General features: G+C 37.6%; 1 non-coding gene across 1 annotated transcript; it reads right to left on the reverse strand.

Moving 5' to 3' along the window:
- Positions 1–1,843: 1,843 nt before the first annotated feature.
- Positions 1,844–1,951, reverse strand: LOC112724538 (small nucleolar RNA R71). Its single transcript, XR_003163695.1, has one exon. It is a non-coding gene; the product is annotated as a small nucleolar RNA R71 (small nucleolar RNA).
- Positions 1,952–16,549: the final 14,598 nt, after the last annotated feature.

A 16,549-nucleotide genomic window follows, 5' to 3' on the forward strand; every position in this document is an offset into this window, starting at 1 on the left:
TGTGCATCTTGCATTTTTCGAAAATATCATGCATTCATAGTGTTCTTCATGATCTTCAAGTTGTTCTTGGTAAGTCTTCTTGTTTGATCTTGATGATTTTTTGTTTTGTGTCTTTTCATGTTTATCATATGCATTCTTGAATTCTTATTATCTAAGCATTAAAGAATTCTAAGTTTGGTGTCTTGCATGTTTTCTTTGCATTAAAAAAAAAATTTTTTTTCAAAATTATGTTCTTGATGTTCATCATGATCTTCATAGTGTTCTTGGTGTTCATCTTGACATTCATGGCATTCTTGCATGCATCACATGCTTTGATCTAAAAATTTCATGCATTGCATAATTTTCATGTTTTTCATAAAAATTTAAAAAATCAAAAAAAATATCTTTCCCTTTTTCTCTCATCAAATTCGAAAATTTGGATTGACTTTTTCAAAAATTTTTAAAAATCAAGTTGTTTCTTATGAGTCAAATCAAATTTTCAATTTGAAAATCTTATCTTTTTCAAAATCTTTTTCAAAAATCAAATCTTTTTCAAAATTATTAGTTATTTTCGAAAATTTCAAAAATATTTTTCAAAAATCTTTTTCTTATTTTTATACCAAATTTTCGAAAATAACATAATCAATTAATGTTTTGATTAAAAAATTTGAAGTTTGTTACTTGCTTGTTAAGAAAGATTCAAACTTTGAGTTCTAGAATCATATCTTGTGATTTCTTGTGAATCAAGTCATTAATTGTGATTTTAAAAATCAAATCTTTTTCAAAAACTAATTTCTATCATATCTTTTTCAAAAATATCTTCTCATCTTCTCTTTTTCAAAAAATATCTTTTCAAAATATCTTTCCTAACCTCCTAACTTCCTATCTTTTCAAAATTTGTTTCAACTAACTAACTAACTTTTTGTTTGTTTCTTAACTTTTTCAAAACCACCTAACTAACTCTCTCTCTCTCATTTTCGAAAATATCTTCCCTCTTTTTCAAAAATTTCTTTTTAATTAATTAATTATTTTTATTTTTTAATTTCCAAAAATTTTCGAAAAAAAATACTAACAATTTTCAAAAACCATTTTCAAAAATCACTAACTCCTTTTCAAAAATTTTCGAAAATTCCCCCCCCATCTCATTCTATTTATTCATTCATATCCTAACATCTCATCTCACCTCTCTTCCATCCTCACAGTTGTGTTTCTTCCATTATATTACATTCCTTGTCTCCCCCTCTTCTTCCACTCACACAGGGATCCCTATACTGTGGTATAAAGGATCTCTATTATTATTATTATTTTTCTGTGCCTTCTTCTTTGTCATATGAGCAGAAGCAAGGATAAGAACATTCTTGTGGAAGCAGATCCAGAACCTGAAAGGACTCTGAAGAGAAAATTAAGAGAAGCTAAATTACAACAATCCAGAGAAAACCTTTCAGAAATTTTTGAACAGGAAAAGGAGATGGCAGCCGAAAATAATAATAATGTAAGGAAGATGCTTGGTGACTTTACTGCACCCAATTCCAATTTACATGGAAGAAGCATCTCCATTCCTGCCATTGGAGCAAACAACTTTGAGCTGAAACCTCAGTTAGTTTCTCTGATGCAGCAGAACTGCAAGTTTCATGGACTTCCATCTGAAGATCCTTTTCAGTTCTTAACTGAATTCTTGCAGATATGTGATACTGTTAAGACTAATGGAGTAGATCCTGAAGTCTACAGGCTCATGCTTTTCCCTTTTGCTGTAAGAGACAGAGCTAGATTATGGTTGGATTCCCAACCCAAAGACAGCCTGAACTCTTGGGATAAGCTGGTCACGGCTTTCTTAGCCAAGTACTTTCCTCCTCAAAAGCTGAGCAAGCTTAGAGCTGATGTTCAAACCTTCAGACAGAAAGAAGGTGAATCCCTCTATGAAGCTTGGGAAAGATACAAACAGTTGACCAAAAAGTGTCCTTCTGACATGCTTTCAGAATGGACCATCCTGGATATATTCTATGATGGTTTATCTGAGCTATCAAAGATGTCACTGGACACTTCTACAGGTGGATCCATTCACCTAAAGAAAACGCCTGCAGAAGCTCAAGAACTCATTGACATGGTTACTAATAACCAGTTCATGTACACTTCTGAAAGGAATCCTGTGAATAATGGGACGCCTATGAAGAAGGGAGTTCTTGAAGTTGATACTCTGAATGCCATATTGGCTCAGAATAAAATATTGACTCAGCAAGTCAATATGATCTCTCAGAGTCTGCATGGAATGCAAGCTGCATCCAACAGTACTCAAGAGGCATCTTCTGAAGAAGAAGCCTATGATCCTGAGAACCCTGCAATAGCAGAGGTAAATTACTTAGGTGAACCTTATGTAAACACCTATAACCCAACATGGAGAAATCATCCAAATTTCTCATGGAAGGATCAAAAGCCCCAACAAGGCTTTAATAATGGTGGAAGAAACAGGTTTAGCAATAGCAAGCCTTTTCCATCATCCACTCAGCAACAGACAGAGAACTCTGAACAAAATGCTTCTAATTTAGCAAATCTAGTCTTTGATCTATCTAAGGCCACTGTAAGTTTCATGAATGAAACAAGGTCTTCCATTAGAAATTTGGAAGCACAAGTGGGCCAGCTGAGTAAAAGGATCACTGAAATCCCTCCTAGTACTCTCCCAAGTAATACAGAAGAGAACCCAAAAGGAGAGTGCAAGGCCATTGACATAAGTGCCATGGCCGAACCTGTGAGGAGAGGAGAGGACGTGAATCCCAAGGAGGAAGACCTCCTGGGACATCCAGTGACCAATAAGGAGCTTCCCTCTGAGGAACCAAAGGACTCTGAGGCTCATCTAGAGACCATAGATATTCCATTGAACCTCCTTATACCCTTCATGAGCTCTGATGAGTATTCCTCTTCTGAAGAGAATGAGGATGTTACTGAAGAGCAAACTGCCAAGTTTCTTGGTGCAATCATGAAGCTGAATGCCAAATTATTTGGCATTGATGCTTGGGAAGTTGAACCTCCCTTGTTCATCAATGAACTAAGTGATCTGGATCAACTGACATTGCCTCAGAAGAGACAGGATCCTGGAAAGTTCATAATACCCTGTACCATAGGCACCATGATCTTTAAGGCTCTGTGTGACCTTGGTTCAGGAATAAACCTCATGCCCCTCTCTGTAATAGAGAAACTGGGAATCTATGGGGTGCAGGCTGCTAAAATCTCACTAGAAATGGCAGACAGCTCAAGAAGACAGGCTTATGGACAAGTAGAAGATGTATTAGTAAAGGTTGAGGGCCTTTACATACCTACTGATTTCATAGTCCTGGATATTGGAAAGGAAGAGGATGAATCCATCATCCTAGGAAGACCTTTCCTGGCCACAGCAAGAGCTGTGATTGATGTTGACAGAGGTGAAATATTCCTTCAATGGAATGAGAACTCCCTTGTGTTTAAAACTCAAGGATCTCCCTCTGCAACCATGGAGAGGAAGCAGGAAAAGCTTCTCTCCCAGCAAAGTCAACCAGAGCCCCCACAGTCAAACTCTAAGTTTGGTGTTGGGAGGCCACAACCAAACTCTAAGTTTGGTGTTGAACTCCCATATCCAAACTCTAAGTTTGGTGTTGGAGAGTCTCAACAAAGCTCTGCACATCTGTGAGGCTCCATGAGAGCTCACTGTCAAGCTATTGACATTAAAGAAGCGCTTGTTGGGAGGCAACCCAATGTTTATCTAATCCTTATTTTTATTGTTTTTCATGTTTTCTTAGGTTCATGATCATGTGGAGTCACAAAATAAATATAAAAATTGAAAATGGAATCAAAAATAGCAGAAGAAAAATCACACCCTGGAGGAGCATCTGTCTGGCGTTCATCGCCAGAACAGAGCATGGTTCTGGCGCTGAACGCCCAAAATGGGCAGCTTCCGGGCGCTGAACGCCAGAACAGGCATGGTTCTGGCGTTCAACGCCAGAAATGGCACACAGATGGGCGTTGAACGCCCAAAATGGCCACCAACCTGGCGCTGAACGCCCAGAGTTGGATACAAAGGCATTTTTACATGCCTAATGGGTGCAGGGATGTAAATCCTTGAACACCTCAGGATCTGTGGACCCCACAGGATCCACTCAGGATCTGTGGACCCCACAGGATCCCCACCTACCTCCACTCACTTCTTCTCACAACTCTCTTTCACACAACCCCATAAACACTCTTCCCTAAAAACCCCTCACCAATCACCTCAATCTCTCTTCCCCACTAAACCTTCACCACTCACATCCACCCACTCTTCCCAATAAACTTACCTCATAAACTCCACCTACCTTCAAAATTCAAAACCAATTTCCCACCCAAACCCACCCATATGGCCGAACCAATACCCCCCTTCCTTCCCTATATAAAGACCTCCATTCTTCTTCAAATTCACACAACACACCCTTCTACACTCTCCTTGGCCGAAACCACTTCTCCCTCTCCCTCTCCATATTTCTTCTTCTTCTTCTTCTATTCTTCTGTTTATTGCTCGAGGGCGAGCAATATTCTAAGTTTGGTGTGGTAAAAGCATAGCTTTTTTTGTTTTTCCATTACCATTGATGGCACCTAAGACCGGAGAATCCTCTAGAAGAGGGAAAGGGAAGATAAAAGCTTCCACATCCGAGTCATGGGAGATGGAAAGGTTCATCTCCAAAGCCCATCAAGACCACTTCTATGATGTTGTGGCCAAGAAGAAGGTGATCCCTGAGGTCCCTTTTAAACTCAAAAGAAATGAGTATCCGGAGATCCGACATGAAATTCAAAGAAGAGGGTGGGAAGTTCTAACAAATCCCATCCAACAAGTCGGCATCCTAATGGTTCAAGAGTTCTATGCCAATGCATGGATCACCAAGAACCATGATCAAAGTAAGAACCCGGATCCAAAGAACTATGTTACAATGGTTCGGGGGAAATACTTAGATTTTAGTCCGGAGAATGTGAGGTTGGCGTTCAACTTGCCATACATGGAAGAGAACGCACGCCCCTACACAAGGAGAGTCAACTTTGATCAAAGGTTGGACCAAGTCCTTATGGACATATGTGTAGAAGGAGCTCAATGGAAGATTGACTCCAAAGGCAAGCCGGTTCAACTAAGAAGATTGGACCTCAAGCCTATTGCTAGAGGATGGTTGGAGTTCATTCAATGCTCAATCATTCCCACTAGCAACCGGTCTGAAGTTACTATAGACCGGGCCATCATGATCCATAGCATCATGATTGGAGAAGAGGTGGAAGTTCATGAGATTATACCTCAAGAACTCTACAAGGTGGCTGACAAGTCCTCCACTATGGCAAGGTTAGCCTTTCCTCACCTCATTTGCCACCTATGCAATTCAGCTGGGATTGACATAGAGGGAGATATCCTCATCAAAGAGGACAAGCCCATCACTAAGAAAAAGATGGAGCAAGCAAGAGAGCCCAATCATGGAGCTCAAGAGGCGCAAGAAGCTCATTTCCATGAGATCCCGGAGATGCCTCAAATGCACTTTCCTCCACAAAATTATTGGGAGCAAATCAACACCTCCCTAGGAGAATTGAGTTCCAATATGGGACAACTAAGGGTGGAACATCAAGAGCACTCCATCATGCTTCATGAAATAAGAGAAGACCAAAAAGCAATGAGGGAGGAGCAACAGAGACAAGGAAGAGACATAGAAGAGCTCAAGGACATCATTGGTCCCTCAAGAAGGAAACGCCACCATCACTAAGGTGGATTCATTCCTTGTTCTTCTTTCTTCTGTTTTTCGTTTTCTATGTTATGTGCCTATCTATGTTTGTGTCTTCACTACATGATCATTAGTAGTTAGTAACTTTGTCTTAAAGATATGAATGTCCTATGAATCCATCACCTCTCTTAAATGAAAAATGTTTTAATTCAAAAGAACAAGAAGTACATGAGTTTCGAATTTATCCTTGAACTTAGCTTAATTATATTAATGTGGAGGGAATGCTTCTTGTTTTCTGAATGTATGCTTGAACAGTGCATATGTCTTTTGAAGTTGTTGTTTAAGAATGTTAAATATGTTGGCTCTTGAAAGAATGATGACTAGGAGACATGTTATTTGATAATCTGAAAAATCATAAAAATGATTCTTGAAGCAAGAAAAAGCAGCAAAAAGCAAAGCTTGCAGAAAAAAAAAAAGAGAAAAAAAATAGGCAAAAAAAAAATTTATAAAGAAAAAGAAAAAGCAAGAAGAAAAAGCCAATAACCCTTAAAACCAAAAGGCAAGGGCAAATAAAAAGGATCACAAGGCTTTGAGCATCAGTGGATAGGAGGGCCTAAAGGAATAAAATCCTGGTCTAAGCGGCTAAACCAAGCTGTCCCTATCCATGTGCTTGTGGCGTGTAGGTGTCAAGTGAAAACTTGAGACTGAGCGGTTAAAGTCAAGGTCCAAAGAAAAGAAGAGTGTGCTTAAGAACCCTGGACACCTCTAATTGGGGACTTTAGCAAAGCTGAGTCAGAATCTGAAAAGGTTCACCCAAGTATGTGTCTGTGGCATTTATGTATCTGGTGGTAATACTGGAAAACAAAGTGCTTAGGGCCACGGCCAAGACTCATAAAGAAGCTGTGTTCAAGAATCATCATACTAAACTAGGAGAGTCAATAACACTATTCAAAATCTGAAGTTCCTATAGATGCCAATCATTCTGAACCTCAATGGATAAAGTGAGATGCCAAAACTATTCAAGAGGCAAAAAGCTATAAGTACCGCTCATATGATTAAAGCTCTGTTTCATTGATAGTTTGGAATTTATAGTATATTCTCTTCTTTTTATCCTATTTGATTTTCAGTTGCTTGGGGACAAGCAACAATTTAAGTTTGGTGTTGTGATGAGCAGATAATTTATACGCTTTTTGGCATTATTTTTAGTGTGTTTTTAGTAGGATCTAGTTACTTTTAGGGATGTTTTCATTAGTTTTTATGTTAAATTCACATTTCTGGACTTTACTATGAGTTTGTGTGTTTTTTTGTGATTTCAGGAATTTTCTGGCTGAAATTGAGGGACTTGAGCAAAAATCTGATTCAGAGGTTGAAGAAGGACTGCTGATGCTGTTGGATTCTGACTTCCCTGCACTCAAAGTGGATTTTCTGGAGCTACAGAAATCGAAATGGCGCGCTTCCAATTGCGTTGGAAAGTAGACATCCAGGGCTTTCCAGCAATATATAATAGTCCATACTTTGGCCAAGAATTGACGATGTAAACTGGCGTTCAACGCCAGCCTTCTACCCAAATCTGGCGTCCAGCGCCAGAAAAGGATCCAAAACCAGAGTTGAACGCCCAAACTGGCACAAAAACTGGCGTTCAACTCCACAAATGGCCTCTGCACGTGCAACACTCAGGCTCAGCCCAAACACACACCAAGTGGGCCCAGGAAGTGGATTTATGCATCAATTACTTACTCATGTAAACCCTAGTAGCTAGTTTATTATAAATATGACCTTTTACTATTGTATTAGGCATCCTTTGATCATCTTAGGATCTTAGGATCATCTTTGAATGCATTGTTCTTAGATCAAGGGGGCTGGCCATCTCGGCCATGCCTGGACCTTCACTTATGTATTTTCAACGGTAGAGTTTCTACACTCCATAGATTAAGGTGTGGAGCTCTGCTGTTCCTCAAAGATTAATGAAAGTACTACTGTTTTCTATTCAATTCATCTTATTTCGCTTCTAAGATATCCATTCGCACCCAAGAACGTGATGAAGGTGATGATTATGTGTGACGCTCATCACCATCTCCCCTATGAACACGTGCCTGACAAACACCTCCGTTCTACATGAAATAAAGCTAGAATGAATATCTCTTAGATCTCCTAACCAGAATCTTCGTGGCGTAAGCTAGAATGATGGCGGTATTCAAGAGAATCCGGAAGGTCTAAACCTTGTCTGTGGTATTCTGAGTAGGATTCAATGATTGAATGACTGTAACGAGCTTCAAACTCGCGAGTGCTGGGCGTTAGTGACAGACGCAAAAGGAGGGTGAATCCTATTCCAGCATGATCGGGAACCGACAGATGAATAGCCGTACCGTGACAGGGTGCGTGAGCATATTATTCACTGAGAGGAGGGGATGTAGCCACTGACAACGGTGATGCCCTTGCATAAAGCCAGCCATGGAAAGGAGTAAGACTGATTGGATGAAGATAGCAGGAAAGCAGAGGTTCAGAGGAATGAAAGCATCTCCATTCGCTTATCTGAAATTCCTACCAATGAATTACATAAGTATCTCTATCCCTATTTTATTATATAATTTCGAAAACCTCATTACTATTTTATATCTGCCTGACTGAGATTTGCAAGGTGACCATAGCTTGCTTCATACCAACAATCTCCGTGGGATTCGACCCTTACTCACGTAAGGTATTACTTGGACGACTTAGTGCACTTGCTGGTTAGTTGTATCGAAGTTGTGACAATTATGAATTAAGATCAAAGCACCAAGCTTTGGAGCCATTACGAGGGATTGTTCGAGCCTGGACATCACAATTTCGTGCACCAGTATCCACACCCTTATAAGGCATGCTTCGTTCCCCTCTCCAACCGATGTAGGCCTTATAATCCACCCCCCCTAAGGGAGTCCAGCGCCCTCGCTGGCACATCGATCCGAGCTCTGGCTCTGATACCATCTGTAACAGTCCAGATCACCCGCTAGCACGATATTGTCTGCTTTGGCACACAAGGCCTCACGGTTTTGCCTTTGACGGTAGGGATGCTAGCCGAAGCCTCCCACACTCACTCGTCAAAACGCCTCATGCTAGGGAGAAGTATCCACACCCTTATAAGGCATGCTTCGTTCCTCTCTCCAACCGATGTGGGCCTTACAATCCACCCCCCTAAGGGAGTCCAGCGCCCTCACTGGCACATCGACCCGGGTTCTGGCTCTGATACCATCTGTAACAGCCTAGACCACCCGCTAGCACGATATTGTCCGTTTTGGCACACGAGGCCTCACAGTTTTGCCTTTGACGATAGGGATGATAGCCTAAGGCCCCCACACTCACTCGTCAAAACGCGTCATGCTAGGGAGAGGTATCCACACCCTTATAAGGCATGCTTCGTTCCCCTCTCCAACCGATGTGGGAGAGGTATCCACACCCTTATAAGGCATGCTTCGTTCCCCTCTCCAACCGATGTGGGCCTTATATTACATCTACCTTTGTAAACCACTTTTGAGCCTTTAATTCCCATTTGTTCTTATTTTAAGCACATCATTTGCCCTAAGTAAAAGACCATTGTGTCCATTGATTGTATCATTGATTAGCTTAGGTTTGAGTATGTGTGTTAATCAAGTGTGGGGGGGGGGCATTTGTGGAAAACATTGGTAGAAAGTTACTTTGGGTTTTCATTGAGGAAATTTTGGAAAATGGATAAACACTCATGCATTCTATACTTAAAACATATGCATCTCTTTTATATGATAAAAATAAATTTTGGTGTACATACCTTTGCCAAAAAAAATAAAAAAAAGAAAAGAAAATAACAATATAAATAAAGGATGCATATGTGTGTGAATTGGAAAGAAGATGCATGAGTGAATGTAAGAAAGGGGATAAATAGGGAGTTAAGTTGGTTTCTTTTGTGTATATAGGTTGATATAGGATTAGGTGGGATACTTGAGCTAATCAAAGATCCAATCTATTAGCCCACTTAACCATATTAATCCTACCTTTATCCTAACCCCATTATAACCCTAATAAGTCCTCATGATTATTGCATTCAGGCATCACATATTTGTTGATTGTTAGATGAAAAGCAAATCTTTGAAAAACATGATTAAAGGAGGATTGAGTGATTAAACTCTATACACTAAGCGATTAGAGTGTAAATACATCCGGTGAGGGTTTCAATTGCTTAATTCTATGTTTCCATTGCTTATCTTGTATCTTCTTGCAAGTTGTTGAAATGAATTTTGAAAATTTCAAATCAAATCTTTGGACATTGATCATATTGCTATATTTGCGTCGTCTTGGCCCTAAATTTTGACTTTGGATTGATTGGGATTCTCTTGTTTGTTTTTACCGAACTTAATAGGAACCATAATGAAGATATAGATAGATTGCATTTTGCATAATTGCATGCATGTAGTTAGTACATTGAATAAATTGTTTTCCCCTCCTTATCCGTCTCCTTTAATTGTGATTAGCATAAGGACATGCTATTGTTTAAGTGTGAAAGAATTGATGAGTCCATATTTTCCGGTATATTTTGGTTTGATTTGAGTGGATTTCATTACATAAACCCACATTTATTCATCCAAAAAGCATGGATTTACGTTCTCTCCTTTAATTGAGCCTAATTGTGAAAACATGCTATTTTGTGCTTAATTTAATCAATTTTATCCCACTTTTATCCCATCAGATGCCTTGATGGTTTTGATTAGTGATTTCAGGTGTAATAGGTTGGAATGGCTTGATAAGAGTGGAAGAAAAGCAAGGAATTGGGAGAAAACATGAGGAAAACAAAGGAGAAGCCCACATTGGAGTGTGCGTGCGCACAACCACCTGTGCGTACGCATGACAACCTGTGCGTACACACACGTCCCAGCGCGTGACTAATTTATTACAAATCGCTGGGGCGATTTTTTGGGCCTCTAGGGCCCAATTTGGGAACTTTCTGAAGTTGATTGAGTGCTATATGAAGGAAGCCCTCACTCCATGTGAAGGGGGGAAGAAATTAGGGTTAGTTTAGCATTATGTAGGTTGTATTCTAGAGAGAGAAGCTCCCCCTTCTCTCTAGAATTAGGGTTCTTTAGTTTAATTTCTTGTAATTTCTACTTTTAATTCTTGTTTTCATTTACTTTTCCTTGTCATTTATTATTATTGCATCTTTCTTCTTCATTTCCTTTATGATTTCCTTTATTTTGTTATTTTTGTGTTTATGCACACTCTTGTTATCTTAATTTACAATTAATGAAATTTATGTTTTCATGTCATTTATTGCTTTCCTTAGTTGTAGTTATGATTTTCTTGCTTTTGGTAGTTAGCTTTTATTTTTAATGTAATTTAATATTATTTTATTTTCATGCACACCAAGTTTTTGATAAAATTCTTGGCTTAGTTTTCACTTAGTTTTTCTACACTCTTGGCTTGGAATTGATGACTTTGGTGATCCTTGAGTCATTGATGTCCATTCTTGTTTGATACATTAGAGTAGTTAGTTGATTTGGTCTCCCTTGACTCTATGTGACCCATTAGTGTTGACATAAGACTTAGGGATTGGAATTAACTATGCCTATTTGACTTATCCTCGATGTAGGGTTGACGAAGTAGGATTAACTCCTCATAATCATCATGTGTTTGTGGTCAATGACTAGGATAGGTAACCTTAGCTCTCAATCCATGCCAAGAGGTTTTATTGCATTTGAATTCCCTTTTCTTGCATTTGAAGTTTCCTTTCCTTGCATTTTATTACTTTGACTTTTAATTTCTTGCATGATCATTTACTTTCTTTCCATTTACATTACTTGCTCTCTTGCTTTCCCAATTCCCCATGCTCCCTCATAGCCAATAATTGAGCACCTTAATTGCAACTCCTAGGGAAGAATAACCCGGGAGTTAAATACTCTCGGTTTATATTTGGTTTAAATTGTGATAACATTTGATTGATGGTCAAATTGTTGGGTTAGGACTATACTTACAATGCCAATTCCATTTTGATAATCAAATTCCTAACCTATGCAAATTGGTTTATCATCATAGTGCTAAAGTTATGATTTACACTCGAAATTGGATACGTGGATATGACGATTATGGTATAATTATATTTATAACATACATACTTGAGTGATTTTGTTCATTATTATGTATTATTTTTCTAATATATTTATTTACTTTTTTCCAGAAGAATTTTTAGATGAGGAATATATTGCAAAAGGAGAAGGCTATTCTTCAGGAGTTGGTTCCAATGATGTTATTGACTTATATGAAGATGAATATGAAAATTAAGTGTTTTAAATTATGTTTATTTTTCTTTGGAGGCTATTTATAATTATGTTTTTGGATTTTGGATTATATTTATTTTACTTTTGAGACTATTTATAATTATATTTTTGTATTTTGGATTATGTTTATTTATTTTGGACACTATTTATATTAAACATTTGCTTTTATATTGATTTAAATAAATGAGATTGTTTTATGCCCTTATAAATATTATTAAAAAAAAAAAAGAGATTAGGTGGGCTTAGCCCGCTAGCCCGCCATTAGGTGGGGCAGGATAGGATTCTGGGACCGCCTCACTAGGCGGGGCGGGTTTTCCCGCCTGCCCCCCTAGTTCTAACCAAAAGTGAGAGTCTAAATGAAAACACTGGTGCTAAGCTATGGTGCCATCAAAACATGCTACCATACTCTAACTGGTGCTATCTGAAGACAAGATCTCCACCATCTCCGGATCCTCCTCTGGGTCCTCGTCATCATCATTAAAAATCAGTATGACCTCAAGGGAACTCCTTGGACTACTGTCACTGCTGGTGTCTATGTGTATAGGGTCGCTTGCGAACACCGGTATGTCTGTTGGTATGTGATACAATCCCTCTATTGAAGGTCTTGACTGATCCCTTGAATGCGTGCCTAACGAAGATGATACCATCGCCTCGAAAAGAAGGTCCCAATTAGGATAAGTGCATGAACAAACTTCTCAACTGGGTCAGGCAAAGGAACTACCTGTTCCACTAGTTGTGCAGGACTAGGATATCTAGGTCCATCGGGGAAAGGATGATGAGGGGCGTCTGAATGAAGCCACAATGGCGAAAACTCATACAGTGCATCCGGGTTGAAGTACGGTCTATCTATAGGGTGCTGAAAAGGATAGTCACGTAACACGTATAAGCGTACTCGAGACTCCACAACTACTATATAGAAACTATGAAATATCAGATCCTTATATGTATATATATATATATATATATATATATATATATATATATATATATATATATATATATATATATATATATATATATATATATATATATATATATATATATATAAAAGGATGTGGAAGCTCATATGTCTCCATCTGAATGGGGAAAAGGAAGGGGTAAGAACTAGGGAGTCTTTAGTAGGGTTGGTGTAACACCCTACCACACAAAGCTTTACGCCTAGGACATAAATCAAAGGTTGTGAGGCACTATGACCTCTAAAAACCAAAATACATACTTATATAATAAGGATAATATCGCTAGGAGCCTTAAAATAAAATTCGGTACGATCAACACAAAATCGAAGATGCAACGCTCACAAAAAATGGTAAAAACACAAAGCTTATACGGAAAACTAAATGACATATATATATATATATATATATATATATATATATATAGAGAGAGAGAGAGAGAGAGAGAGATTTCCAACGGATAAATATAATCAAGCTCTAGACACAATCTGCGAAGCAAAGGCCGGCGAGCATATATATATATATATATATATATATATATATATATATATATATATATATATATATATATATATATATATATATACACAACCCAAAAAGTAAACCCAAAAGACAAATACAAGTCCTAGTTCTCCAAAGTCTACCTCCATGAGGGACAAGTCATGCTTTTTTTATACAAAATAGGAGAAAGTATGGATATACATAACTAAATATGTAATATAAAAGCCCAACAAGTAGATCTTCGCTCTCAAAGAGTCTCCAGAATCTTCAGTGTGGTGTCTCTCGACCTGCATCTGAAAACAATATATATATGTGTGTGTGTGTGTGTGTGTGTGTGTGTGTGTGTGTGTGTGTGTGTGTGTGTGTGTGTGTGTGTGTGTGTGTGTGTGTGTGTGTGTGTGTGTGTGTGTATAGAATGAGAATTGGGGGTTCTCAGCATGGTAAAGATGCCCGCATAAATAATATATAAGAACCCGGAAAAGTTAGAGGCAATCCTAGAACACTGACAGTCAGAATTTTAAACTTAAAAAAGTATATTAAACCATAAGTTCGGGAATCTATTTGTGGATTCTAGTTCTAATCTAACTCTTCACCACCTATCAACCCAAACCTCCTAATCATCGGTGGAACTACCCTTAGCATCACCTTCGCCAGTATGAGGGATCTCTCAGTTGCAAAGACATACAATACAATCAAGAAAAACATAAGTATACATACAGTTACTGCAAACAGATCAGATAGTAGTTAATCACATATAATTAGTTAGGCAAGTCAAAACAAATGCACACTCATACAAAATATACAAATGCACATGATGAATGCCTTTCCTACTGGCCTGAGCTCATGTGTCGGTTACTTTTCCAGAACCCGGCACACCCGATAGCTAACCCAGATATCGTCTCTCTGACATGTATTCACACTCTTAGGATATGATGCCCGTCACACTCATGAGATATAGTGCCCATCGCATTTTCTGGGATAAAGTGTTTTCACACTCTTGGGATATAGTGTCCATCACACTTTTGGGATATAGTGCCTATTACACTCATGGGATATTGTGTCCGACACACTTTCCAGGTAAAGTACTCCCATACTCATGGGATACAGTGCCCGTCACACTCTTGGGATATAGTGCTCGCCACATTCTTGGGATATATTGCCCGCCACACCCATGGGATATAGTGCCTGACACACTTTACAAGTAGAGAGAAAATGATTTATCCAAAATGGGATAGATTACACACAATCAATATCCCCATCTTTAACATACTCAAGATCAAATAATTCATAAGACCGGTAGCAATTTCACAACTCAATAATTCAATATTAGTCAATCACCATCAGTACAGCTCTTATTCATTTCATATTCAGTATTTCCGCACTTCTCAAACATAACTCATCAGTTCATCATCTTCCTTCACAACCAAGTTTCTCCCCTCTTTAGGTTTACCCTTTTCCCTATGGTTAGGAACTAAAGTTAGGATTATAGAGGTTTAGAAGCTGGAAAACATATTTAAATAAAAAAATACAACTTCTCCAAAATAGGGTGGTCATGCATATACATGCCACCCCATGCGTACGCATGGATGTAATTCTGGCATACTCACATATGCATGTGTTGAAAACTGGGCATTCTCGCGTACGCATGCATCATGCGTACGCATGATTTTAAAATTTGCCAAACTCACATACGCGTTATACGGACTTTACAAACTCAATATCAACAAAACTATCGGCATGTGCACCGGATTGCATCAAGTAATAACACAATAAGTGGGTTATTGATGCGTGCGCATCATGTTGTGTTTTTCTATGCTTTTTTATATAAAAAATTAATTTATAATGTTTAATTATTAAATATTTTGGTGCTTAAGTTGTATATTGCTTTGATATCTTTGATTTGATTAATTTTATAGGAAATAATAGAAAAAGAAGTAAAAAGCACAAAACAAACTCAAAAGAAGAAAAGAGGAAGTTTTTGACACATTTTAAAATTTGAACACGCTTTGAAATATTAGGTCATGCTTTTAAAAGCGTAACCCATGAAACAAGCACGAGCGCTACTAACGCCCACCAAATGGTGCCCTTCTCAAGCGACCCTGACAACGTGAACAATGAAGAGTAATGAAGCAATCCTTGCTAGGCATTGTTAATAATGCCAATAAAAGAAAGGAAGGCATGCATATGTTAGCATGAATTATAATGCCAATTACACTACCACAAATATGGGTTTTCACAACGCCAAAATTTGTAACGTCTTAAAACCGTTCTCTTAGATGGTTTTAGAGAACAGTTTTTTAAACTGTTGCTGTTGAAGTTCAATTTTTCGTTACGTTATAGCAACAAAATAAACTGTTCTCTTTGACTATTTTAAAGAATGGTTTTATAACCGTTACAATAATTTGTTTTTAGGCAACGGTTTTTTATTGTTGTTTAAATATTTGTACAAAGGATACGCATAAAAACCGTTGCCAATATTGTAACACTTTAAAACCGTTCTATTAGATGATCTTAGAGAACGGTTTTTACAATGTTGCTGTTGAAGTTCAATTTTTCACTACGTTATAACAACAAAATAAAACCGTTCTCTTTGACTATCTTAAAGAACGATTTTATAACCATTACATCAATTATTTTATCAAGAAATAATTTTCTAAGGTTATTTAAATAATTTAACAAATATTATTTTTTGAAAAAATAAATTTAAAAAAAAATTAATTTTTGTTCCATTCAATTCCCGCTCTAAAATTTAACATATAATATTTATTTACACATAAAGAAAAACCCAAAAAAATATTCAGAACCCTAACGCATCATCTTCCCTCCCTCTACTAGCGAGCCCTAACTTATCACCATAACCCACCATTCATCATCGTACGATAACCATCATCGCATAACCTCACGTAGCCCTCACTATACCATCGAGCCCCAACCCACCTTAATATGAAGTCTTTATTTTTTAAAATTAATCAATTAAGAATAATTAAATTAGTTTTATTAATATTTAGAGTTAAGTTAATTAATATTCTTGTGTAATTTTTATAATTGGTTATTTCACATAATTTGAAATTAAAAATTAAGTAATAGAAGAACTATATAATTTAATTTAAGTAATTTCTATTATGAATAAATTATGATTTGT

The sequence above is a fragment of the Arachis hypogaea genome, chromosome 11 (genome assembly GCF_003086295.3).
Source record: "Arachis hypogaea cultivar Tifrunner chromosome 11, arahy.Tifrunner.gnm2.J5K5, whole genome shotgun sequence".
Lineage (NCBI taxonomy): Eukaryota > Viridiplantae > Streptophyta > Magnoliopsida > Fabales > Fabaceae > Arachis > Arachis hypogaea.